The 26,911-nt window shown below is 36.6% G+C and overlaps 1 protein-coding gene across 44 annotated transcripts in view; it reads right to left on the reverse strand.

Moving 5' to 3' along the window:
- Ptprd (protein tyrosine phosphatase, receptor type, D) overlaps window positions 1-26,911 on the reverse strand; it is a 2,322,278-nt gene that overhangs the window by 1,085,586 nt on the left and 1,209,781 nt on the right. For 43 of the 44 annotated variants that reach the window (XM_063288539.1, XM_039111462.2, XM_039111461.2 and 40 more), the window contains one exon: window positions 64-97. The exons of the other annotated variant lie outside the window; for it this stretch is intronic. The gene's annotated coding sequence lies outside the window, so the exon portion shown is untranslated. The remainder of the gene's footprint in view (window positions 1-63; window positions 98-26,911) is intronic. 44 annotated transcript variants of the gene reach the window in all.

The raw sequence follows: 26,911 nt of genomic DNA on the forward strand, positions 1-26,911 counted from the left end.
ATAAGAAGAAAGAGAAGTAGGCAACAGAGAAAGGGAAAAGGAGAAGCCAAAGGAGGAACTCACCACAGTTGTTCAGTTAAAGGATAGGCACCATCATCTGCAAAGCAAAAGTTTATTTTTTATACTGTGATCATAAACTCTGTAAAAGAAATAAAATTGTTTAAAAATCCATTTTGAAAATCTATAAGAGCAAAATTAAACAAGTAAGAAATATTGTTAGTCTGATATTATCTATCAAACTATTTTATTTAGATTCAGAATAGTTAATCCATTTTTCCCAAAATCATTTTAAGAAACATTTCAGTGATGTGTATATATATGTATATATATATATATATGTATATATATATATATATATAATCACTGCATTGTGTATTCTTAAAACAAACTTCCTTCCTTTTTCTTTATATTTCCTTCAGCTTTCTGTCCTCCTCTATCTCCTTCCTTCCTTCCTTTTTCTTTCTTTCTTCCTTTCTTTCTTTCTTTCTTTCTTTCTTTCTTTCTTTCTTTCTTTCTTCCTTATCTTACTTGTAACTTTTCTCTGGGTTTCTTGCATAGTACTTTGGTCCATTGTTATTTATCTCCTCCACATTTTTCTACCTATTTTACATAGTTTTTTTGGGGTAGATTTCATCTTGATAGGAGGAAAGGAATTATTCCTCATTCTAGGTGTTTTGTTCATATTTTGTACCATCACTATAGTAACTTGATTATATCTTATGTTGTATTTAGGAGTATTTGTGTCTTGTCCTTGCTCATCTTTGGGAACCAGAAGACTCCTTGCTCTGCTTCTATCAGAGATGATGATTTGAGGTTCTGACTGAGTTATAAATCTTGGGTTCCAAACATGTCTGCAGAAGTGTGTGAATGCAGTCACCTAAATTTAATTTATGAGACCATAGGTAGCAATATGGCATTTCTGGTTTTTTAAGATTTATTTTTCAGTGTGTGTGTGTGTGTGTGTGTGTGTGTGTGTGTGTGTGTGTGTCTTCAACATGTACACAGCTGCCTGTAATGCCGGAGATGGCATCATATCATCTGGAGCTAGAGTTATCCAAGCAATCCTAGTGTTAAAGAACTCATTAGAATTAACAGAGTCAAGGATTCTGTCACAACTCTCTCTTCTTCAGCAGATTATGTTCCCTGAATCTTTGCTCTCATCACACTGGTCAAATTTACCTCTCCCAGTCCCATGGCTCAGTGAAATAGTCTCAAGCATTATCTGTCATATCCATTCAAAGCAAATAAAGCTATTTCATAATTTTATAACCTCCTATACTGATTCAAACAGGAAGAGATGAAATCTCAGACCAAAGAGTTCACTTGATTCTTGATCAGAAACAAATGGATTTGTCTAGATTTTTATCTGGCATTCTTGGTGTCTTATACCTCCAGGATATGAAGAACATTGAACTTTCATTCATTGTCTTCTCTTGTTCTTTTTCAGCTTAGATTTTAAGAATCATGATAGTTGATCTATCTTCGATCACTTCAATAATTATTTTATATTGTAAAAAACACTTTAGACATGTAATGAATTTAATAAACAAACAAGAGTATAATATGAGTTAAAAACAAACAATGGATAATTTATTCAAGATTTCTTATTTAGTCATTTGATGAGTGAATGCTTTAGTTTACTGAAGAAGTGTATTGTCAGTATCTCATTTGCATTGCAACTGTAGAAATTTTGGAGAAGGTGATAACTACAAATACATCTCCTACTTTCAATCTGTGCTGTGGAGAAGTCAGGAAAAAAATGCATATTCAGCTAAATACAAGAGAATGAGATAATTTTAGACAAAGAAAATGAGATAATTTCAATTACTGAAATTTGGCTTGGCATACAAATACTTAAATTGGATAGTCGGAAATCTGATCAGAATGATTCAGAGCAAGGCATCTATGCAAGACAGGAGTTCATGCTAAGCAACAGAAATATAGTCAATATTACGAGTATATAGAACTTTGAAAAGGGTAATAATGATAAAATTGAAGAGGTATGTGGGGCCAGAATACAGACAGTATGGAAGACTATTCTATAAAGTTTCATACAGCCTAAGGGTCTTGAGAACTCCTGGGACATTTTAAATTATAGATATGCCTTGTTTGGGTTTGTTTTATAAATATGAATAAGAACTCTATAGAAAATGTATAAAAGTGGCAGTGAGAAAAGTAGGGTACACTTTGAAAATTCAAGGCAAAAGTCATTAGTGGCTCATAAAACTAGTTAGAAGAAAAAAGGAGTGTCCTTTCATACATAAAGGAACAAAAAGGAACAACCCACCAATTTCATAAATTTCATAAAAGAAGTTCTAAGAAATTAGATCAAACCAAACACAGTGATAACAGAAAATTAACTTCACTACTCATCTCTCACCAATAGACAAGTCATCTGAACAAAAATAAAATAAATTTATGAAGGTAATGACATCATAAATCAAATGGATCCAATAGACACTTCTATCCCTACAGAATATTCCATCCAAGGACTAAAGAATACACATTATTCCAGCAGTTCATAGAAATTTCTTCAAAACTGACCATGTATCAAGATATAAAATGTGTACCAAGAACAAACACATAAAGGGAGAAATAAGCAACGCATTCACAATCACCTCAAAAACAATTTTGGAATAAATCTAATCAACAAAGTACAATGCCTGTACAATGAAACTTTTCAGACATTAAGAAAAGCAACTGAAGAAAATAAAGAGGGAGAATGACCTCTCATGATTCTGCATTAGTAGATATAACTGTGTGAAAATGACCAGTCTTCTAAATGGAAGCCACAGCTTCCATGCAATGCCCATTAAAATTCCAACATAATATCTTGATTGGGATAAATGTGAAAAAAGGAAGAAGTGTATTCACTGTTTTTGGAAATGTAGTTTGATATGGCGGTTCTACTACAAGCAAGAAATAGCTACCACATGACCCAGTTTTACTCCCTCTTAGTCTGTTCCAACTACAGAGATATAATCTTAGCAAAAACCATTACTGTTCTCTTCATAATAGCCAAGAAAGTGAAACAGCCTATATTGGATAAAAGACCCAGTTCCAGATATGAATTACCTCTTTTCTACTTGATCATCAGTAGGGTCCAGTAATCCCTCCCCTAGTCATTACATTACATTACATGTTATTGCTCATGGCTATCATCCAGAACTTGATGGTAAGACCTTCTTGATGAAGACCTTGTTGGTACAGAGAAGTACTTGACTTCAGGGATATAGAAAAGGAGAGCCTATTCATGCTCCAGAGATGGCTCCAAGTCTACCCATGTACATACAGATAACATTAGATGGACTCAGTAAAATGAGTCATAAGAAATGGATTAACCAAGCTGGTTCTAATTGAGAAGCTCATCCCTACCAGATAGCAATCGTGGAACAATAGTACGAGAGTAACCAAACACTTTCGATTGTATTTAAAGCTTGATCCATAGATCAAACGCTATATCCCAAACTGATTCTAACTCAGTGATAGGCCCTATGGGATGGACTACTACTATTTTTCTGCCAAACCAACAAAGTAATGAGATACTCGCTGCATTCTTATCATTACACCCAAAGAATAGCATATCTCTTAACTCTTATCAGACGAGCTTCTTTTTGGATTAGAGGACAATTAGTACAGAAGCACAAACCAGCTAAACAGATGTGTGAAGAATAAGAGATTTTGGACTGCTTAGTTCTGAATTGGATAGGCTCAGGGATCACTGCAGAAAAAGGGGAAATGACTGTAAGAACTATAGGAAGTAGATATCTGCATCAAAATGGCAATTAAACAACGAAAATGTATACTTGAATCCACAATGGTTGCTACTCTGTGCATAAGACTGGCACAAGATCTAACCAGTTAAATCCCAGTATGGATGCCGATGGATCTCTTGAGGTTTCATTCTATTTGAGAAGTTATTGGTGATTAATAGCTGCTTGGTATGGAGAAGTACTTTACTTCAGGGATGTAGGCAAGGAGAGTCTACCCATGCTCCAATAGATGTCTCCAATTTTACCCTTGTACATATAGACAGCATTAGATGAACTCAGTAAGCATTAATTTTAAAAAGTTACAGCATGAATTTGAGAACAATCAGTGTGAGTGCTGAGGAAAGAATTGTAGGGGAGATAAAATGGGTTGGATTTGGTTAAAATATTATGTGCATGTTTGGACCTGAAATAAAATATTTTAAAGCTAATAGTTGTTTAGATCAAAAAGAATTTGGCAATGAAAAAAAAGCAGAAACAATCTTGCCTATCTGTTGAATATAGCATCAATATAACCTCTTGATGAATTAGATGCATGTAGTGGCAAAAAAAATAAATAGTGGGTGATTGTTTGTTATTATTATTTATGTTTAATTTAAAGGGACAAGACTATATGCAGAGAAACAGAGGCTGAATACATGTATGTTACTCTTCAATATTTATTGCCTCTACTTTAGCCATATTTTGTTAGAGTGTTTATTACCTATGTAAATACAAAGGTCAATGTTGAAGGTAAATAAGGAAATTAGTCATTCACTGGGAAGTTCCCTGCTACCAATACATTCTGTACATTTTGGAAATCATTATTACAAAGATCTGTTGTCTTGGGGTGTGGGGAGTCAGCAAAGTCATCTTAATAAAGAACAGGGAGCTTAGGCTGGAGCTTAGGAGCCAGCCCACCTGGCAATACATGCCTGTCATCACAGCACTCTAGAGACAAACAAGATTGCAAATTGGGAACTGAAAACAATGACAAATTGCAATCCACTTAGTTGCACAGAGCTGACTGAGATGGAAAGATTCCAGTCGGTCTTTACCAGGCTCCAGCTTCATGCTATAATCTGTGATGGGTACCGTAATGGACACAGCTCACTGGCCTAAACTTTCAACTCCATAAAACCATGTTTGTTTCTTTGTCATTTCTGGAATAATGACAGAGCCTGGGCCCACTAATGATATACCAGCGATGCCCAAATCTTTATTATTGCAGGCAGGAAGCATTTCTGAAGGCAGTTCCTTGGCCTCTGTTTCTGTAGTTTGTTTACCATCTCAAAACCCACAAAATTATTTCTTTACTATGTAAAAAGATACATGACACAATGATGCTTGTTTTCTCATAACTGCATGTTTCATAAATACAAGGCTTAATACTTAACAATATAGCTGCAGATCACTATTACGTGGTTTATTTTCTCTGTTCCCTGTTTGAATTAGTATGTGGAAACTGGACTGTCTTCTTAAGATAGTAGGCTCTCAGGTCCATCAGGGTCTCAACTTTTACAAAAATGTGTGTATGCCAACAGTACAAATTCAATAGGAATAGAAGAAGATAAATAGAACAAAGAATGACAGGCAACATGTATATCAGTGGTTCTCAAACCGTGAAACGGAAAACCTTTTGATGTCAAACAGTACTTTCACAAGGGTTGCCAAAGATCATAACAAACACAGATATTTACACTATAATTCATAACAGTAGGAAATCACTGTTATAAAGTAGCAAGAAAAATAATTTTAAGGTTGGGGTTGAGTACAAGATGAAACTGTGCTACAGGACCGCAGCATTAAGAAGTTTGAGAATCACTGACATCGATGGACATCGCTAGAAACACATCCCGCTGGCATCTGTGTTCCCTACACACTTGGCAGCATTAACCAGGAGAACACTTCTGCGATTTCTATTAATAAATTGTAAATTCAAAATCTGTGTTTTAGTAAAATTACAGTTTGCATTTGTACAATGTCATAATACTCTTTGTTGCAGCTAAATAAAACTGTAAATAAAACATGCTTGCTAGAAAACATTATTACTTCTTGCACAAAATTGATTTCTATGCTGTTTAACTACAGAGAGACAGAGCTTCCGAAAATATATTTTTCCTGTTTCCATTATTTTCTCATCTAAGTTTTCTTTTCATTTTCCAAAATCATTTGTATGAGCCTGTAGAAAATGGTGGTGTTTGTCCTCTGGCTTCTCTCTTTTTCTGAGATAATTTTTAATTTGCTAACACACTGTAAACACTACAGCTTTGCATAATTTCTGAATGCTTAATCTGTTTGTCCTCACAATTACCAGATTTTTCATTTAATTTGCCACCATTTTCCTTGCACATTTAAAATGTACTCAAGATAATTTTAGTTTGGAATGTGACGGGCTAATGTAAACCTTACTTTTGTACCCTTTAGAGAAGCAAACAATATCGAAATACTAAACAGCTAAGACAAGAGGATAGACATTTTCCAAAAATATCAAAAATATGCTCTGAAAATTGCTGTGACCAATTGTTTAAACTAGTGTTGGATTTTGGTTTAGGAACAACCAAAATCAATAACTCTTTTCCTTTTTTTTTACTATGTTATATAATTATTTTTTATTGGATAATTTATGTATTACATTTCAAATGTTATCCCTTTTTCCAGTTCTCCTCTCTCATCCCCCTTCCCCTGCTTCTATAAGGATGCTTCCTCTCCCACCCATCCACTCCCACCTCAACACCCTGGCATTCCTGTATACTGGGGAAACAAACCTTCACAGGACTAAAGGCTTCTCCTTCTATTGATGTCAGAAAAGGTCATCTTCTGCTACATATGCAGCTGGAGCCATGACTACCCCCATGGATACTCTTTGGTTGGTGGTTTAATCCCTGGGAGCTCTGAGGGGTCTGGTTGGTTGATATTATTGTTCTTCCTGTGGGGTTGCAAACCCCTTTAGCCCCTCTGTCCTTTCTGTAACTCATCCACTGGGGTCCCTGCGCTGAGTCTGATGGTTAGCTGCAAGTATCTTAATTTGTATCAGTAAGACTCTGGCAGAGCCTTTCAGAAGACATCTATATCAGGCTCCTGTCAGCAAGCGCTTCTTCCCTTTCATTCTTCTTTTTTTCTTTCTGTTTGTTTTGTTGGCTTTTGATTTTGTTTTCTCATTTGTTTTTGTCTTTTGCTCCTATTAGAAGCCTTAGCATGTGAACTTAAGGTAACCTTGGAACTGAACTTTTATGCATTGAATTAAATTATGGAATAGATATTGAACAGAATAGGCAAGAGGACAGAACCATGCAGTGATTAAAACATGGGCGTTAAGAAACCCTGGAACACCCTGGGTTCGGTCCCCAGCTCCGGAAAAAAAAAAAAAAAAGAAACCCTGGAACACACGCTCTAACATCATTCAGTCATCTTCCTACAATCAGGAATTCTATGAAAACCTCTGTTTGTTTTGCCAATGGTGGCTAGTGTCTCTTTCTTTAGAGCTCTACACACTTTTTAGTCACATGAAGTGAATTTGATAAAGCTTTGGGTTTTCAAAACCACCCACATAAGGAGAGAGAAAGGTGGAGAAAGCCTGAAGTAGGAATGAGAGATGGCACACCTGAGGAAACTGTGTTGCAGGCTGTCCTAGGAGCTAAGAAAGGCTGTTGAGGGCAGTTTCCTCGGAAACTGCCCTATCATAGAAACCCTATCATGTACATCCCACCTTCACTGCAACTTCTGACTTGAAAACCTCAGGTTACATGTACAAAAAATTAAAGGAGTTTCTTTTGTTTTGTTTTGTTTTTTGTTTTTGGGGGTCTTCTGGGGGGAGGAGGTTTAGATTTTAATTCTTCTCAACATTTAAAGAAGAAAGAAGCAAACTCGCAAACTTACCAAAAGACTGGCAATTTTAAGATAGAGATTCTTAAATATCCATGAATAGCATTCTTAGGACAGTATGAATAATGCAGAAAAGAAAATATGAGCAACAAGGCGGCTCAGCTGACTGTATGGCTGAGCATGGGGAAGGAGAGCTGACTGAACCACCGGAGGGGAACTGAGTGCCACGGACTGATTCCCTGTGGTGGGGACTCAGTGTTGACTGAGCCACCGTTAATCCTCTCACCTCTTTATTTTGATGTCTGTTTATAAGCATCTTGGCAGAAGAAAAATTTGATTATGTATGCGAATTGGATACACCTTTACAATATGTATGCGAATTGGACGCACTTTTACAAATTTGCATCAAGTAGGGAATATACTCAACGAAACTAGTAAAACTTGAAAACAAGGGAGCTGCTCTAGAAGTAGTGAAGCCTGCCATAAGGGAGGTGAACTTTTTCTGGCTACGGCACTTCTCCGTGGTCCTGGGCTGTGCACTGCTTGCTGTTCATGCTTTCATTGGCATCTATGCCTTCCCTATGTGTTAAGTCATAGAACTGGGATGCAGTATGAAAGCTGCTTGACACAGTTTCAACTGAGGTGCTCATTTCAATTAAGGGAAACATAATAAAAGGTAATTTCTATCAGTTTCCAATTTTCTTAGTATAATGTACTACAATATCAAAGTGAAACAAAACCTCACCTCTGCCACCATGATGAATTTACTAGAAGAGAACAAAAATGGGATCTTATATACAATGTGGGCTTCTTAAATCAACCTCACTATCTGCTAGTTTTACATTTCAGCTTTGTCCTTTATCTTTACCTGAGAAAGAAGCTTAAAGCAAATAACGAGCAGAAGACATCCTTTACTCTACCCAGCAGGACACGAATCCTCAGTATTTTCCCTCTGATTCTTACTATTTTCCTTTAAGTAACAGAAATTCTTCAGTTTGGTATTCTGTCTCACTTTCTTGATATTATTCGACATACTTTAAAATATAATGAAAGCTTGTAAAATTATTCTGATCAAGAAAATAGAAAATCTACTTTGAAACAGAGACAAAAAGTATTTGTATGCTTGTTCTGAACTGTGTCATTCTGCTCTACATAGTACTTGATTAACAAAGACATTTGAATATTGCTCCTATTGTGTTTTCTGGTGCATGTTTTATGGAGAGTGGGTGGAGGAGAGAGACAGGGAGAAGGAGATATCTGTGTGTGAATGTGGACACGTGTGCCACAGCATGTCACACGTGTGAAGTTCATATGATGACACTAGACATTGTTCTTCACCTTCCACCTTGTTTTTTCTGAGCTGGATTCTTTGCTGTGTGCTGCTGTGTACACTGTGACCAGCGTCCTACAGGCTGTGGAGGATTCCTTTTTATTTGATTCAATCTTTTCCTAGTGGAATTGAGATTACAAACCCATGTCACTATGGCTGATTTTATTTGAGTTCTAAGAATTCAAACCATATCTAAGCTTGTAGAGTAGGAATTTTATCCACTGGTTTTATCCACTATTAGCCCTTTTGTCTGATTTTAATACAAAGAGGTATGACATGTATACATGCACAAAACTCAAAGTTTTATAATCAGGACATTTGCAACACTACTTTATGCACGTGTCACTTCAGCCTTATGTGATGCTTTCAAGTGATGCTCAACAGCTATTGCAATTATATTTACCAATGAACTCATTATATTAAATGTATGTGCTTGGCAACTCAACCTAGGGGCTCATCCATGTTAGAGAAGAACTCTATTGTTCAGCCACAATGCCAGCACCAGTTTTAGGTTTTTAGGTTGCTTTTAAAAATGGGTTTGAGTTCCACTTTATTTCAAGCTTTGCAAATCTGAAACTGTTCTTGAAACACTAGTAAGACTTTGGAGCCAATGTGGAAATTTTCTAGTCTTAATATGTGTGTGTGTGTGTGTGTGTGTGTGTGTGTGTGTGTGTTTCCCAAGAATGATTATATGAAAACAATTCAAGAATAGTAACACATCTGGTGAGTAATCGAAACAATTGTGTAAAAGCTCTCAAGGGGGAATCTGCTGCTCCAATCACACAGAAACTTAACAGGAAAACAAAACAAGCAAAAGCTGCCTGAGATGAATCCAAGCTGTAAAACTTACAAGCCACAGGGGTGAAGAAACACATCATATTAACAGCATCAAGAAACATAAAAAAAGTACATTCCAAAATACTAGAATGCTCAGGACGTATTGCTTCCAAATCCTAATGGAGTCACATGAGAGTAGTTGAGTTTCTAATTTACTGGATGGATAGATCACAAAGATTTTATTCCATATAGAAATCTGTACTTTAGGTAATTTTTTTCCCTAGGATTTCAAATATATTCTCTAGCATACTCAATGTAGTTGAATACAAGAATAACTAAACTTTCATCTTATGTTGGTTCCAAATATTTTATTTTAAAGTATTTGAAGGTATCCTGTTGACCTGCATACCAGAGTTTGCTACCCCTAAGAGAAAAATACGAAACTCATTTTCTATTAAAAGTCTATTCATCACACATATTTGTAAGATAATACTGCACAGAGGAAATTATAGGAGGGATCACTAAGCAGCTTTACACAAATTCAATAAGTACTAGATTTCTTTAAAGACACTGCCAGTTGTGGAGATGAATGAAGAGAGCTTCTTGACCAGAGTTGCTGGCACAAATCGATAGAGGGCTGTGTGCACTCAGCCCATATCATATTTCAATAACAGGTGCTTGGAATGCAGTACACAGCTCGCGTATAAATCACAGAAAGAAATTATATTAAAAGTTAGATTTGAACTTAGCAATCAATGTGCACGAAAGATGAAATGCTTCTAGACATACATTGAAAGGAGATTTATGTCACTGCTAGTTATATACTCTGGTTGAACTTCCTATAACCATTTTGAAAAAAAAAGGAACAGAATCCAGAATAGTCAGATCCTGATGTAGAAATCCCTTAATTTGCTGAATAAGGTAAGCAGGTAAGATTGCTGTGCATGTGTGGTATAGGGTATCGTTCAACCATGAAGCTGAAGCTGAAAGAGTAGTAGTTCAGAAATCCACAGTTAAACAACTGTTACTCTGGTTATCTGGCACTGTGTTTTACTCTTGGATTCTATATGTACATATCTTGTATTCTTGGGTAATGACAGTATTTTAAGTACTATGTACTAAAACTATAAGATCACAATGTGAGTCCTCCCCAGTATGCTTCCTTGTGAATACACGTGGCAGAAACACGAATGGCAGACCTCTGTGACCTGTCATGCTACTAGAAGAAACTGTTGTGATGACTGACTGGGCCATGTTCAGTGACCTAAATTGGGGCTAAGAAAAAGTGAGCGTGTGCTTGCCTTCGGCAAATAAAAAGTAGGACAAGTACATGTGTTTATTTTATTTTCTAAGACATCTAAAGAACCTGTGTGTGTGTGTGTGTGTTTCTGTCTGTCTGTGTGTGTGTATGTGTGTGTGTGTGTGTGTGTGAGAGAGAGAGAGAGAGAGAGAGAGAGAGAGAGAGAGAGACTATAAAGTAAATGTGCCATTAACCTGAAAAACAAATGAACCGTAAGGTGGATTTTGATCGAAATAGTTCTGAAAAGCATTAAATGTTATATCCTAGGTTGGAAAATTTTTGGTGTCCTTTTACAATTTCTAGTAATAAATTAGGATACTCAATACATTCCCTGAGGACACAGCATGTCATTGTCTGCAGGACCCATGGCAGTCAAGACAGAGTGAGAACAAAGCCTTGTGTCTGCAACAGTGCTTGCTAATATTATCACCTTGATAGCAAATAAGCCCCAAGCTGAAAGGCTATATTACTTTCTTAATAATTATATGAACTAGTATAGAAGCAATGTCTGTGACTATAGCCACTAGTATAATTCACTAAAAAATACATATATTCTCTTTCTAAAAATGCCTTAGAATGTAATACAATGACATTTGTGCCCACTACATTTCTAAACATTGAAATCGTTGTATCTGGAATGGCACATATTGTCTGGCATTGCAAAACTGAGAGCTAAGTTGCTGAATATTGCAGAAGTGGTTTCTGCCAACTGATATCTGAGGAAATGGTTTAAATAAATAAGTTTTCTTACAACTAGAGAGAGGGAGGGGAGAGCACCTGTGTGCAACAATTTCCACATTCTTCTTCATATTGTCAATTAACCAAAGAACTCACATCAGCACAAGGAAGTCTATCACTGTGCAGAAATATACTTCATGCTCACAGAAACAAAATATCAACTTTATAGTAAACCAGTTACACTTATAATAAGGACATCCCCAGTCAGTTCTAAAACAACACTCATCTGACAGGTATAGAAGTTATGTTTGGGAGTTGACGAACTATATTACCAGAGAAATATGCACATCCAATTTTTTTCATACATTTGCAGTTTGTGTGTGTGTGTGTGTGTGTGTGTGTGTGTGTGTGTGTGTGTGTGGTTGGGGGGAGGGATCTCTGTCACCACCATCACCCATGGAGGAAAAATCTATGGAAGCAAGGTTGTCTGGTTCAACATGACTAAATAGCTAGCATTGGTTCAAACTTTAGGAATTTGATGCAGCATGGTTTATTTTAGGCATATTTAAGCACAGGGCAACTTGGTGATAATTAACTCAATTCCATGTGTGCAATGAAGCACACATAAATCTCCTTGAGGAGCAAAGTAAGCTAAATAAAGAATAGATGTGACTACATTGAAATTCTTTGTAAAGTACCTGTGAGACCTTCCATAGAACTGGGTTCTGTAGATTGACTAAGAAGATGAAGCTTATAAAAAGGATTTGATGGAGAGTCCAGTCTGGTCTCTAGCTGCACAGATAGTAAGGTTGCCAGGCTAGTAAGCATTCTTGGCAGATAACAGATTAAGAATTCGTTTCTTTGAAGGAACAACCCTGTGTGTTTAACAGTCAACTAGTGCTTGCCTATGAGCACAAAGACTTCATGCCTTCCATAGCTATTTGGGACAACAGAGCCATCATGCAAGACTATCTAGCATCTCAGGTAGTCAGGCTCTTTTCTATCTGTGCAGACATAAGTATGTCTCTGTTTTCTTTCCTTTTCTAATCCAAATTACTCCTAAGTGTAAAGGCCCAAGCCTATAATCACAACACTGAGGAGGCAAGAGGTTTACTTTTAGTTTGAGGTTAGCCTGAACTGTGTCATGTGTTTTAGTACAGAGAATGAATCTGACTTGAAAAAAACAAACAGAAAATACTTCTAAGTAAAAGCAGTACTGAAATCAAAGTGTTTTTAAAGCCGTCTCATGTTCGTCTTTCAGAACGCCTGTCTATGAAGGTTATACCTCGCGTTCTTCAGTCCTAAGAGATTCTTTTAAGGCTAATATGCTAGTCTTATAATACAAGGGAGGTGTTTATCCCCAGTATTCCATGAACTCTAACTTCTACAAGAAAATTATTCTAATTTATACTCACTTTCATTCTTTTAAATAAGTTCTTTCAGAGGACCGACCACATAGACTTCTTTATCTTATTCACTATGCTTCAGAGGAGACCTATCTTTCACCAAATTGCTTCAATCATTCGAAATGATAAACAAATCAATAGTCTACAGATATGGCAGCAAAATCTAGGCCAATTTCATAACTCTTTGATGAAGTTCTGAAACAGTCCCTTAGAGAAGGGATGCCATTAAGTAATTTTCAGAAGTGACAGGTGAAATCTAAGGTATATTTTGAATAGTGAAATATAGCAGCAAGCTATGTCGTGTACCAAATATGACAAAGATCCTCAATGCAAGTTTAATTCCTGTGGCTATTGAAGATAAGAACATCAATTTGAATAGCTACAAAATATCCCGGCATATCCACTTTTAAATCGCATTCTCTATTTGATTGGTTATTAGTGTAAAAGAAATTATTTATACAAATAAATAGAAATGAAATATTAATAATTGGCTATGCTGTCAACTTTTGGTTTATTCTCTGTTGATGTAAAAACAAAATAGAAAGCATCCCATGCATGAATTATCTGGAGACAGACTATAGAGGCCAATGCTCCTATTTGTCAGTGGAACTTCACTAGTAATCTCGGTGCTGTCATTTTTAATATCATGACCATGGAATATATATCAGATTTCTTTAAGCTCTGATTTCCTGGTTTGTAAGGTCTTTGAGGGATGTTATCAGGAATGAATCAGATAGCATTTCTATATTAGTAAATGTACTCTCAGACATGTGGTGGTCACCTACTAAACGGCAGATTGTATTCTATTTCCCTGAGCTTGTCCTATCTAACAATCTAACGACTAATACCATTGCAATTTTGGACTTGAGGAGACAAATCTGCATTTCTAAAGAATGAAGTGAATTTCCAGGGAAAGCAGAATTTTCAATTGTAACACTTTTTCCCCCTCTTAAAATGTGTTCCGCACAGCTCTATTGAGAATTCACCTCCTATTCTTTAAAACAATCTTTGATTGGATTCAGACCCTCTTCCCACATCTTCTCAAAGGACAATCCAAACTCATCAATTATCTTTTTCGCATACATCTCGAAAGGTATTTTGAGTGCTTGAAAGGCCATAATTCTTTCTCCCTAAAGTTTTGAATTCCATCTGATGAAATTACCACCCTTTGTAGAATAGTGCCATGTCACAGAAACAATAGCATCAATTAACCTCCCTGCCTTCAGTCAGGTTCTTTCTTTTCCTTCATAAAAGTTAATTTAATGCTTTTGAAAGAAACAAGATTAGAAGGGAAAGGGAATGAGGGTTTTTACGTCACAAAATAGGTACTGACTAGAATGAGTGACAATAGCCTTAAAATTGTTGGAATCAGAATCTTAGATACATTAAAGGAAGGTTTGCCTTAGTAGAGTGCGGAAAATTGAGTTTTCCTGGTATACTCACTGTATGGAATCACCATCACACTGATAATCAGAGTTTTTCAACATAGTGAGAGTTTTTTAATTAAATAATACATGTCATTGATTCTTGCATTATGTGACACAGATTTGGAATTATCTTATCCAATCAATCATATGGAGGAGAGGGTGTTATCATGATAATGAGCCATACATTCTCAAAATTTGGTCTCAAAATGTCTTTTTATTCAAAAAGGAGTTATCATCTTCCAGTCTTGATCTCCTGTCAGCAATGGAGACTAACAGGAGCAGTTCAGCTTTCCATGTATTTGTGAAGGAAAGATTTGAAACTCAAAACCACAAAAAAAGTTAAGATCATTTCTAGGCTGAAACCATGGGCATAATCAGATCTTTAGAAGAGCCCTACACTCAGGTCAATGTTTTGCTGCCATACTTAGCCATAAAGTTCGCTGTAAATTAGAAGTTTTGTATTGTACAGTCGTTTTTGTTCAGATAACAGTGAATTCTCTTGCAAGCATTAGAAATGATCTAGAGATGCACAGAGGTCATGAGTCATGAAGCTATTTTAGAAGCATTTAACAAGCCTGTTTGCAGGAATTGATTAATGAACAAAGAATATATTGGATGAAGTGGATTACACTCTACTCCCTAAAAGGCAACTGGGTCTATTTTATTAAATATATCTAAATATGATTTAGCGCCAATTCTATAGAAATCCAAAAGAGTACTTTGGAGAGATTCAAAGGACATAATTTTTGTCCCATAAATTCGAAGTGAAAAGTAAGGTAAAAGAAGCTCTGAAAATGCTCTTTAAGATCTGTTCTCAGCTGCTAGTGGCCCTTGAAGCCCTAGAACATACAAAGGATGTTTCAGGAAACTTTTAAAACAGGGCAAGTAGATTTCATTATCATAGTTTGGAGGATTGGTGTGAAGGGACTTTATTGTCCAAGAAGAAACAGCTGAAGACCTAAGGAGAAAAACAGAATGCTTTTGGCAATGACCCTGAGGAATTAAATTGGATTCAGGTGAATTCTTATGTCCTATCTTTCTCATTCCAACTTGATCCACTCTCTTAAATAACTCTTGCCTGAAGAGAGTCCAGAATTTTCTTTTAGTCTTTCCATATTAGATGACTCTATGATCTGCCATTCTGGTCTCCTGTTCTACAGCTAGTCATCTTCTGAAGATGAGCTTTCCTGCCTGAAAGTGGAAAACTTGTTCTAAAATTAAAAGCTGGATCCTTCAATTCTTGGGAATGAGATCCCTCAATATAGGGCTAGGCATGACAATTTTTGTCTTGAAATCAGTACAGGATTGGAGTTCCTTGTCTCCACCTTACGAGCTGTGCAGTCAAATTTGGCCTTCCTGAATTTTCCTTTTCTCAAAGGGATGTTTGGTTAACTAAAGGAATTGATGATATAAGTAGAATGGTCTGATTAATATAGAGCAAGTGCTTTTCTCAGGGGATAGGAAAATTCCTCTCTGCTGTGGAGTTTAAGACCAAATTCTTCTCGAGTATCATGTTTCTTTTCTAGAAGGGATGTTCAGCTAACTGGCATGTCATGCTTCCCCAGTATCTCAGCATGCTGAGACACCTCCAGGAAACTTTTCTTCAGCTGTTTGTGTCTCCCTGTATAGGTCTCTCTCCTAATTTGTAACAGTCCTTTAATTTATTATGTATTTCCACTTGGTAGAACAGAAACTCAGGGACTGAGTGACACAGCAAAATAAAGCCTTCAATCTGCTCTCTTTGATACAGATCTCACTTTCTATACGTATGTTCTCATTAGTCCTCTCTAGTCTGTAGGAAGACATATTTATTTTAGCCAGTTCAATCACAGTGGCTAAAAATGTGCATTTTATCTTCTGCTCTTGAATTTCCCATCCTTTCTTTTCTTTGGGGGGAACTATCCTGAGCTTTATTCACAGATTATACATTTCAAGTAAAACCAATGAGTAAAATAAACCAGTAGCCAAAACCATAGATAATGCTACTCCTTCCACAAGCAACACTTGAGTTCTGAAATAAGGGGTTGTTAGTTCAGTTATTGAAAGTAAAATGAGATGGCCACGTGAGAGATTGCTTCTTATATAAACTAAAATGACAGCCGCAGAAATTGTGATTTTTAAAGCATTTGGGAAAAGCTGTCACGTAGAAATTAAATGGAATGTTAATCTTCTATGAAGTCTGGACTAAAGTAAATTCAGATGGGTTCAGATTCCCTCCACACATCTATAATTTCCTATTATGTTGAAAGCAATCCTAATTTCACACCCAAACAGAAAAATTCAAGTGAAAACCTCCAAGCTTTGTGTTTTATTACAAACATACTTATTTAGGATGGCTGCAAATCTGAAAACATTTGGAACAGCTAAATGCTCAGAAAATCATAATTTAGCTTTAACAAAACAAAACAACAACAACAAAAATACCATAAAGATTCAGTTTTTACATTCTAATTATCCAGAACATGTGGTCTGCAATGTGACACTCCGAGAGAGAAAAGAAATCTGAGCAAAAGTTACTTTAAAAAAAAAAAAGTATATCATGCAAAATGATAGAAAGCTCGGTATAGAAAGTGGAAAATATTTGTAATGCTATCTAATCATATACTATCTTACTTTGAAATATATATATATATATACATATATATATATATATTGGAGGCCATATATTTAAATTTTGGAGGCCAATTAGTCAATTAGTCTCTTCATTTTTCCATAAAATGAAATTAAGCGATCAGCTTTGCTGTCTCCCTAGAATTTGTGTTATGATGAAACAGAACAGACTGTAAGAATTCTGAGCCTTTTGCTGACTGGAGTCAGATATGAATGTCTCCTGACTCTGGCAGAGCCCAACTGATACAGATGCTTGCAGCTAACCATTAGAAGAAAAGGACCCCAATGGAGGAGTTCGAGAAAAGACTGAAGGAGCTGAAGGGATTTGCAATCCCGTAGGAAGGACAGCAATGTCAACCAACAAGTCCCTCCAGACTAAACCACCAACCAATGAGTACATATGAAGGGCCCCATGGCTCTATCCACACATGTAGCAGAGGATGGCATTATCCAGCATCAATAGGAGGAAAAGCCCTTGGTCCTCTGAAGGTTCATTTCCCCAATGTAGGGAAATGGCAGGGCCTTGAAGTGGGAGTATGTGGGTGGGAGTGGAACATCCACATAATAACAGGGGGATGGGGGAGGTTAGAAAGGGGGAAGGGGATAACTTTTGAAATGTAAATACATAAAATATCCAAGAAAAATAAAATTTAGAAAAAGAATTCTGAGCCTGTACATGCATGTCACTTGAGATAACTTGGCCATGAAAAAGGACTTCTTCAACTTTTCAACTGATTAAGAAAAGTTATTCCCCTGAGTATCAGGAGAGCTTTGTTCTTTTCCTTTTCCTTTCACTTCCTTGATATAATTTTTCTTTCAATACCCTTCCTATCATTTCCATTTTTCCCTGTCCTCTTTCCCTTCACCCTTCTTTCTGCCCCCACTTCCTTTTCTCTCATTCCATTTCTTTCCTCTCTCCCATGCCTCTTCGCCTACCTTCCATTCTTTTCATTTCTTCTCTTTCTTCTTTATCCTTTCCTGTCTCTTTCCCATCATATTCCCTTTGCTTTTCTTCTTCTATTTGTATTTCATCTGATCTATTGACTTTTTCATTCTCTTTATCAGAATTCCCTAAAAGTCCATTTTCTCTGTACAACATTCTCTTTTACTTGTGACTCAAATTTATTCCATCATCTAAAATATATGACTTCATGTCTGCTTGACAACCTTTAAAAGTTCATTTCTTTCACATTAGGTGTGACGCCTGTATCTCACAAGTCCTTAAAACCAGAGTTATTTCCACAAAGCATAGTGTAGAGTTCAAAGAACATGCTCAAAACTAGACTTAAGAATGAATTTATTCTTAATTTAGAAAGCCTGCCTGGATTTCCTGCTTAATCATCCCGATTCAGCCTAAAATATATCTGTCTCAAAGACAGGGATACTGTTATCCCACCAACAAAACAGTCAGGTCTTAGTAATTCTTTAATGGTTCATGTTTCTCTTGAATATTAACTTATTGAAAGAGTAAGGTTTACTTGTAGATAAATGCCCAATGAATAGTGTAGAGGTTTGGCTTTGGACCAACATAGGTTACTATCTAAGATTTTCTAGTTGTAAGCAATGTAAGTTTGAAAGTTATTTATCACTCAATTTCCTCGTCTATATTGTAAGGATTTTATTACCAACCTTAAGAGAATTTTATGAAGTTCAGAAGACAATGCATAGAGCACTGGCTGTAAGGCATTTTAGAGTCTGTATTCTCAGTTATTATAGTAATTTATTCACTTACTCATTTGATGTGCCTAAAAATGCAGTGCATGAATAGTTTAATACTGACAGTGAAGTTAGATTTCTGATCTGAATAGTGGTAACAAGGGAATGTTTGAATCATCTAGGAAAGCCATAGAGATGAAGTAATCAATCCTGTAACATTGGAAATGAGAATTTGACATAGGATTTTAGTAGATGAGCAAGACTGCTTTAATAGCTAGAAAGGAAAGGAAAAGTGCTTACAGATAGGGTTTGAACATCAGAGATTGTCTTTGCAGGATGATTTGAAAATAAGAAAAAAAATGTACAAAGATATTGTGAATTTTCTATCATGTCTTAAGATAAGCCCAGTTGTGTGAACTGTAAAGACAAATGTTCCTATTCCCCTTTCCTTCTTTTCCTATCCATTCCTAATACTCTCTCTATCTCTCTCACTCTCTCTCCCCCCTCTCTCTTTCTCTGTCTTTCTCTCTCTCCCTCTCTCCCCCTCTCTCATGTGTGTGTGCCTTTTAGCATGACAAAAATGAGAATAAAAACACCTAATTTTGTTATAAAGACATAATACATTGCATAATTTAAAATTCTCTCAAACCAGTTGCGTTATTCCTATACAATAGGATACAAGTACTTGGTTTTATACTCTGTACACTATTTTTATGATTTTCAAATATTTTGAGTTATTTGATAAGTGGACCTAGTGTTATTGTTGCTGTTTGAAATTTTTTTTTAAAAAAGTGAAGATCAGCCACATGGATTTGAATTTCAAGGAGACTATAATTTTGATCAATAAACATAATTTTAAAATACAATGTTTATATTGCTTAGAAACACATGTAATAAAGAGATAACCCATGGTCATATACAATAAAGAAGATTTTCATAAACACAACTCCAAGGAAAATGAAAGAGAACCCACAAAGGATATGTATTGAGGACTAATTAAATCTTAAATATAAGGGAAATGTGTAATGGGAAGGGAATGCATTTTACTTTTCTGATTACTTTTCATTTTTTTTTTAAATCAACATTGGGTTACAAACTCAACTGAAAACTGTCTATCATTTAATCATCCCCATTCTATGAACATGACCACAAATATATTTGCATATATTTTAGTGTCCATGGAAGGTGAAGACATTACTCCCTGGTTAGAAAAATGATTAAAAGTTTGATTGCAGGTAAGTTACATTATAGGTAAAACCTCATAATTAAAATAGTTATTGAGTAGAAAATTATATAATACTTTAAATCTACTTGTAAAATCAAATGAATAGTGAGATTTTTCCTTGTTTTTAAGCAAATGTGTCAATTCATAGTTAAATGTAATTGTTAAAAAGAAATGCTAACTTTAAAAATTCCTAAGGGTAATAATATAGTAACTGACCACCCTTGGTAATTCGATGAAAGAAATATATTATTTTCCACTTTAAGATACCTCTACCACTGGCTAAGAGCCAACAATATGTAGTTAACATCTTTAATACAAAGCATATATCTTTGTTCTGAAAATAGAAAACAAAGATTTTGGTTTTCATTTTTTTTCCATCTTTATTAACTTGAGTATTTCTTATGTACATTTCGATTGTTAATCCCCTTCCTGGTTTCCAGGCCAACATCTCCCTAGTCCCTCCCCTTCCCCCTCCCATTCTATATGGGTGTTCCCTCCCCATCCTCCCCCCATTACCGCCCCCCAACAATCACCTTCACTGGGGGTTCAGTCTTGGCAGGACCAAGGGCTTCCCCTTCCACTGGTGCTCTTACTAGGCTATTCATTGCTACCTATGAGGTTGGAGCCCAGGGTCAGTCCATGTATAGTCTTTGGGTAGTGGCTTAATGCCTGGAAGCTCTGGTTGGTTGGCATTGCTGTTCATATGGGGTCTCCAGCCCCTTCAAGCTCTTCCAGTCCTTTCTCTGATTCCTTCAACAGGGGTCCTGTTCTCAGTTCAGTGGTTTGCTGCTGGCATTAGCCTCTGTATTTGCTGTATTCTGGCTGTGTCTCTCAGGAGAGATCTACATCCGGTTGCTGTCAGCCTGAACTACTTTGCTTCATCCATCTTATCTAGTTTGGTGGCTGTATATGTATGGGCCACATGTGGGGCAGGCTCTGAATGGGTGTTCCTTCTGTCTCTGTTCTAAACTTTGTCACCCTATTCCCTCCCAAGGGTATTCTTGTTCCCCTTTTAAAGAAGGAGTGACACATTTGCATTTTGGTCATCCTTCTTGAGTTACATGTGTTCTGTGCATCTAGGGTAATTCAAGCATTTGGGCATTAGCCACTTATCAATGAGTGCACACCATGTGTGTTTTTCTGTGATTGGGTTACCTCATTCAGGATGATATTTTCCAGTTCCATCCATTTGCCTTTGAATTTCATAAAGTCATTGTTTTTGATAGCTGAGTAATATTTCATTGTGTAGATGTACCACAATTTCTATATCCATTCCTCTGTTGAAGGCCATCTGGGTTCTTTCCAGCTTCTGGCTATTATAAATAAGGCTGCTATGAACATAGTGGAGCATGTGTCTTTGTTATATATTGGGGCATCTTTTGGGTATATGCCCAAGAGAGGTATAGTTGGGTCCTCAGGTAGTTCAATGTCCAATTTTCTGAGGATTCTCCAGACTGATTTCCAGAATGGTTGTACCAGTCTCCAATCCAACCAACAATGGAAGAGTGTTCCTCTTTCTCCACATCCTGTCCAGCATTTGCTCTCACCTGAGTTTTTGATTTTAGCCATTCTCACTGATGTGAGGTGAAATCTCAGGTTTGTTTTGATTTGCATTTCCCTTATGACTAAAGATGTGGAACATTTCTTTAGGTGTTTCTCAGCCATTCGGCATTCCTCAGTTGTGAATTTTTTGTTTAGTTCTGAACCCCATTTTTAATAGGGTTATTTGTCTCCCTGCGGTCTAACTTCTTGAGTTCTTTGTATATTTTGGATATAAGCCCTCTATCAGTTGTAAGATTGGTAAAGATCTTTTCCCAATCTGTTTGTTGCCATTTTGTCCTAACAACAGTGTCCTTTGCCTTACAGGAGCTTTGCAGTTTTATGAGATCCCATTTGTCGATTCTTGATCTTAGAGCGAAAGCCAATGGTGTTTTGTTCAGGCAATTTTCTCCAGTGCCCATGTGTTCGAGATGCTTCCCCACTTTTTCCTCTATTAGTTTGAGTGTATCTGGTTTTGGTTTTTCATTTTTTTAAATGAATAGGCTAAAATGCCCCATTTGTTACTATGATAGATTCTTCCACATTTGCCAATCCTCCTGGCCGTGCTTCTAGATTAGTGTCATGTCACCACATTTAAAATACCATTCTGCTACTTTGACAATGCCCTCTAATATCTTAGGTATTAGATACGTTGAATTGATCCATCATTCTGATGAAAAATAACTGCTGATATATGTACATGTGTCTGCAATATCCAGTTTTTTATATGTCTGGAATTTTGAGCCACTTATAGATAGGAAAGAGAACAAGTAGTTTTCAGTGTGTATACATAGAATGACATATGACAGAATTATGAAAATAGCGATGACAATACTGGCAACACATTCATAAAAAGTAACTGTGACTTCACTTGGAAAAGACCCTTTCACATAGGGATATCATTTGGTGAAACATTCAATATTACGTCTGGCTTCTTTTCTCAGAAGTATAATTTGTATAGCGTCTCTATCACCTCACCTGCATTTACAAGTTTGCCCTTTGATTATATGTAAATTTGTCAGTCTCTTAAGAATGTCACCCTTCTTCAACTTATTTTAGCTATAGAAGACTGTCTTCTTGATTAGACAATCTTGTCCATATTTATGGAATTTGTGATGTCACATACATGGCAATGTAGCCTGACATACTTCCTGCACTATCACATGCAATTTTCCTCTCCTTCTATACAGCCTTTAACAAATAATGTTATTTCTATAATAAGATATTTAAGTTCTTAGGAAAAATCTGTACATAGAAGATAATATTGTTTAATATCATTTTAAGTTTTGAAATAATAAGAGTTTTATCATTTCCCCCTTTCCTTTCCTCTCTCCAGTCATGCCAAAGTACCTTCCTTTGCTCTCTCACAAATTGATGCCTTCTTTCTCTTTGTTGTTACACACACACACACACACATACACACACACACACACACACACAAACACATGCTTATATTTCAATTATACAAATGCAACCTGTTTACTTCTTATAATATTATTTATACATATGAGATTTCAGGTTTATCCACTTAGTTTTAGATAACCACGTAGGAATCTCTTTCCTGTGGGCTAGACTCACTCAACATTCTTTGCTCACTCAACATTCTCTAGTTGTCTAGAGTTCTTTCTCTAGGGTTGAAGACCATCTGTGAGATTTTCCATGTTATATGTCTAATAATGTCATGCCTAGTCAGGTCTTGTTCACTCACGCGCGTTGTTGAGACTTTCTGGGTGTAACTTCCTAAGCATTTCTAGGAGACACAGTCTCACAGCCAACTTCTTGCTTTTTTGGCTCTTACAATCTTTACAGCACTTTTCCAAGATGGATATTATTATTTCTTGATGAAAATATTTAATCAGTGTTAATGTAAGACAAAAACAAGACAGAATTGAGCTGGGCATTGTGGTATTTGCCTTTGATCCCAGCACTCTGGAGGAAAGAGGGCCCTGGTGTGAGCCTCCACAAGTGTTGATGGGTGCTATGGGCATAAGGCTTGTTTGTGTAATAATGTGCAAATTTTAGGAAACCAATGCTAGCAGTGGAGGACTCCTAGGGATGTTTTCCTTGTTAACAATGATAATTAGAAACAGCACAAGTAGAGGAGTCAAGGGTGTGGCTATCTCAGCAAAATGGTAAATGCTGGGATCTTCAGGACCACCCTTAAGGCTATGGGGAAAAGCTCTAAACATATGAATTCAAAACTATATAATTTCTTAACTATGCGAAAAGTAAGAATGCAATATGAATTATATGAGTGGTGTCATGAATCAAAAGGAAGAAAATCGCTGTGCTATAAGCCAACTTGTTAGAAGATTACTAAAGAAGGAGGAAAGAGATTTAGGAAGTGGTGATCACAAGAGATCCCACCCAGTTAACTTTTTGTTGTTGTTGTTTATGTTTAAAAAGGCAAGGCACATGGATTCTTGAATTCCAGTATCAGCCTAGGATAGAACAAGGTTAGGCCCAGACATGTAGAAGTGGTAATTGCAGGACAGGGTCCCACCCAACTAGCTCATCTTCTATGCTTAACAAAGGCAGACAGATCTCTGTATTGTTTTGCAATGTTAAGAAAAGGGGATGCTTGCGTCTCCTAAGAATCAATGGGCTCGGGGTTGGGGATTTAGCTCAGTGGTAGAGCGCTTGCCTAGCAAGCACAAGGCCCTGGGTTCGGTCCCCAGCTCCGAAAAAAAGAAAAAGAAAAAAAAAAAAGAATCAGTGGGCTCAGGTCACAAGATGCTGATTCATAGGATAATCAAAAGGAAACCTGAAGTAAATGACTGAATTGATATGTAAATAAAAATTGGGTTTTTGGTCCACAAGAGATGAGCTAATGAAATAGCAATTCTTTAAAAATTTCTAGAAAGCTGAGCTCTCTGAAGATGTCAGGAGAGTGAAAACAGGTTTTCAAATTTCTTTTCTAACAGGATTTTTGACTAGGTCACAAGTTCCAATAATTTTTTAAGGCAGCTTTTCTGACTTTGATCAGAAAACCTATGAGCTATCCAGATAGCTTTTTACAATTTTCACTAGTAGAGAGAGCTGTCTCTCTGGTTTTAGAATACCAAGAAAAAGTTGTCTACAGCAAAGCACAACACACACACACACACACACACACACACACACACACACACGTGCACGTGCGCACAAGCCGGTGGGGGGAAGAGAGAGAGAGAGAGAGAGAGAGAGAGAGAGAGAGAGAGAGAGAGAGAGAGAGAGAGAGAGAGAATCTGGAAAGCCATCTCAGGAGAACCAAGTCCACCAGCTTGGGCCTGGGATTTAACTTCCGGTCATTTCTTTTTGCTGCTCCTAACACCTGTTCTCTGAGGGACTCCGCTCCAAGCTGAGGCTGGTCCTTGGCATCTATGTATTAGGGACTAAACTAGTCTACTTAGTGAGTTCCTGGCCAGCCAAAGCTTCATAGTGTACATAGAGATACCTTGCCACGAAATAAAAACAAATCAAAAAACACATCAAAACTCAAAAGACACATTGTGAAAGTTAAAACAATAATTTAAAAAAACCCACTAAATACATTATCTGTGGTTATTTCAGCTTCCACTTATCCTAGTAACCAAAAGAAGTCTCTAGGACTAAATACACTGTAAAATATTTCTGAACATGAGTTAGAAAACTTGAATTGCTTGAAATATCATTGTGTGCTTCACCTGTGGTACTACCAATTTCAAACACTGCAAAATGTTTTCTCATTCTTTGTTCTGGGTAAGAGATAATCTGAGCTCAGAAATACACCCCACGCTTCTCAGTCAAAGCCTCACTTGGGATTTTATGTTCTTTTTCATAAGCATTGTCACAGCATCTTCCAGTGAACACTGAACAAACCAAATGTAAAAATGATGCTGCCCAAAAGAAAAGATTTGGGAAATGCAGCCAGCTGTGCTTTCCTTAAAGGTCCTTGGGCACTGCAGCTAATTGGAATCGACTCTAGCCAACCAACAGCTATGCCATACTTTAACTTCCCTGGCAAAAAGACAGGCACTTAAGTATTATTCTTTTTTCTTCATAAAAGTTTTCAGATGGTGAAAAAGGGTCCATTAGAAAATAATCATCTGCCCCAGATCTATGAGAAAAGTTTTAAAATAAAAATAGTATGGAGGACACCAGCATGTTAAAAATGAAAAGAAGAACAAACTATAAAGCAGTAATCAATATTTCTGAAGTGTAAGCAGGTGAATTTGGTCACACTTCTGAGAGTAGTGACTGAAACATTTCCTGAGCATATGTGCTTGTCACTGAGCATAGGCCCTTGTTTTCATTGGATTTACACTCCACAGTCATCAAGAGGAACCAATTTACCTTCATAGAACAGAGATGGGAAGTACAAAGAACAAGTTAAGCTGCTTACACTTGGTCTCACAGCTTAGTATCCAATGGTATAACAAGTCATCACACTTTCGTAAAGAATCATTTGGAAGTTATAATCAAATTTTAGGTTGATTCATTTCCCTATCTATTGTGATTGAAATCTTTACATAATCCATGTCTCCTGTTTAGAATAAAAATTGTTTATTACAATTCATACAGCAAAGCATTTTAAGATGCTAAAAGACCTTTCTTTTGTATATTTTAGGACTTTAAGATGAATGATTTGTAGAGAAGGGACACTTACTGTCTGCCAGACACAAATTCTTCCTTTCTGTTCCTAGGGCATTCAGTACTAATCTGCCAAGCAGGGAGCATGTTGAAGCTAAGCAGAAAGATGTTGCTGCTCAAAAAAAAATCTTCGTATACTATCAAATAGCTAGTAAGGTAAAATCTGGTGTGCAGAAGAGGGAACCCTGAAGAGGAAAGAATAATGAGGCTATCCTAGAATGCTCAGGGTTTGCCTGGTGATCCTTTTGCAGTTCAAAATGTTTTATCAGTTCCAAAGATATAAAGCCCAAAACACTAGCGCCGAAAAAGTAAATGGAGCTGCTGCTAGCTTTCCCTTACTAAGAGAATTCATTTTGAAGAACTGCAAATGTGTTAAGCTCTTAGAAGGGGACCTTCAGAAAATAAGCACAACCTGAGAGGAAATCAAAAGTAAGGCAGGGTAGACTTCAGAATCTAATCCTAGTCTTCTGGCCTGCAAGTCTTGGTTTGGAGTAAGCCACCCTGCTTTTATTGCAACTCCCTACTAGAAGACAGTGTAGAAACCTCCGAAAAGTTTTACAGGATTTTTTGACATACAATGATTGTCTGTGACATACTAAAAGTTATATTAGGATTTGGACCCGTGTTAGGATTTGGACCTTAAGGAGGAGGCAATTTGGTTTTGGTGCAAGAAAATTCTTTAAAAGAAAATCATCAGACTCAAATTGGATTTCTCCTCACTATGTAAGTGTTCAGTAATCCCAGAGAAGACGGTCTACTAGGGAGCTAAAGAGGCCAG

Source organism: Rattus norvegicus, chromosome 5 (assembly GCF_036323735.1).
Source record: "Rattus norvegicus strain BN/NHsdMcwi chromosome 5, GRCr8, whole genome shotgun sequence".
Lineage (NCBI taxonomy): Eukaryota > Metazoa > Chordata > Mammalia > Rodentia > Muridae > Rattus > Rattus norvegicus.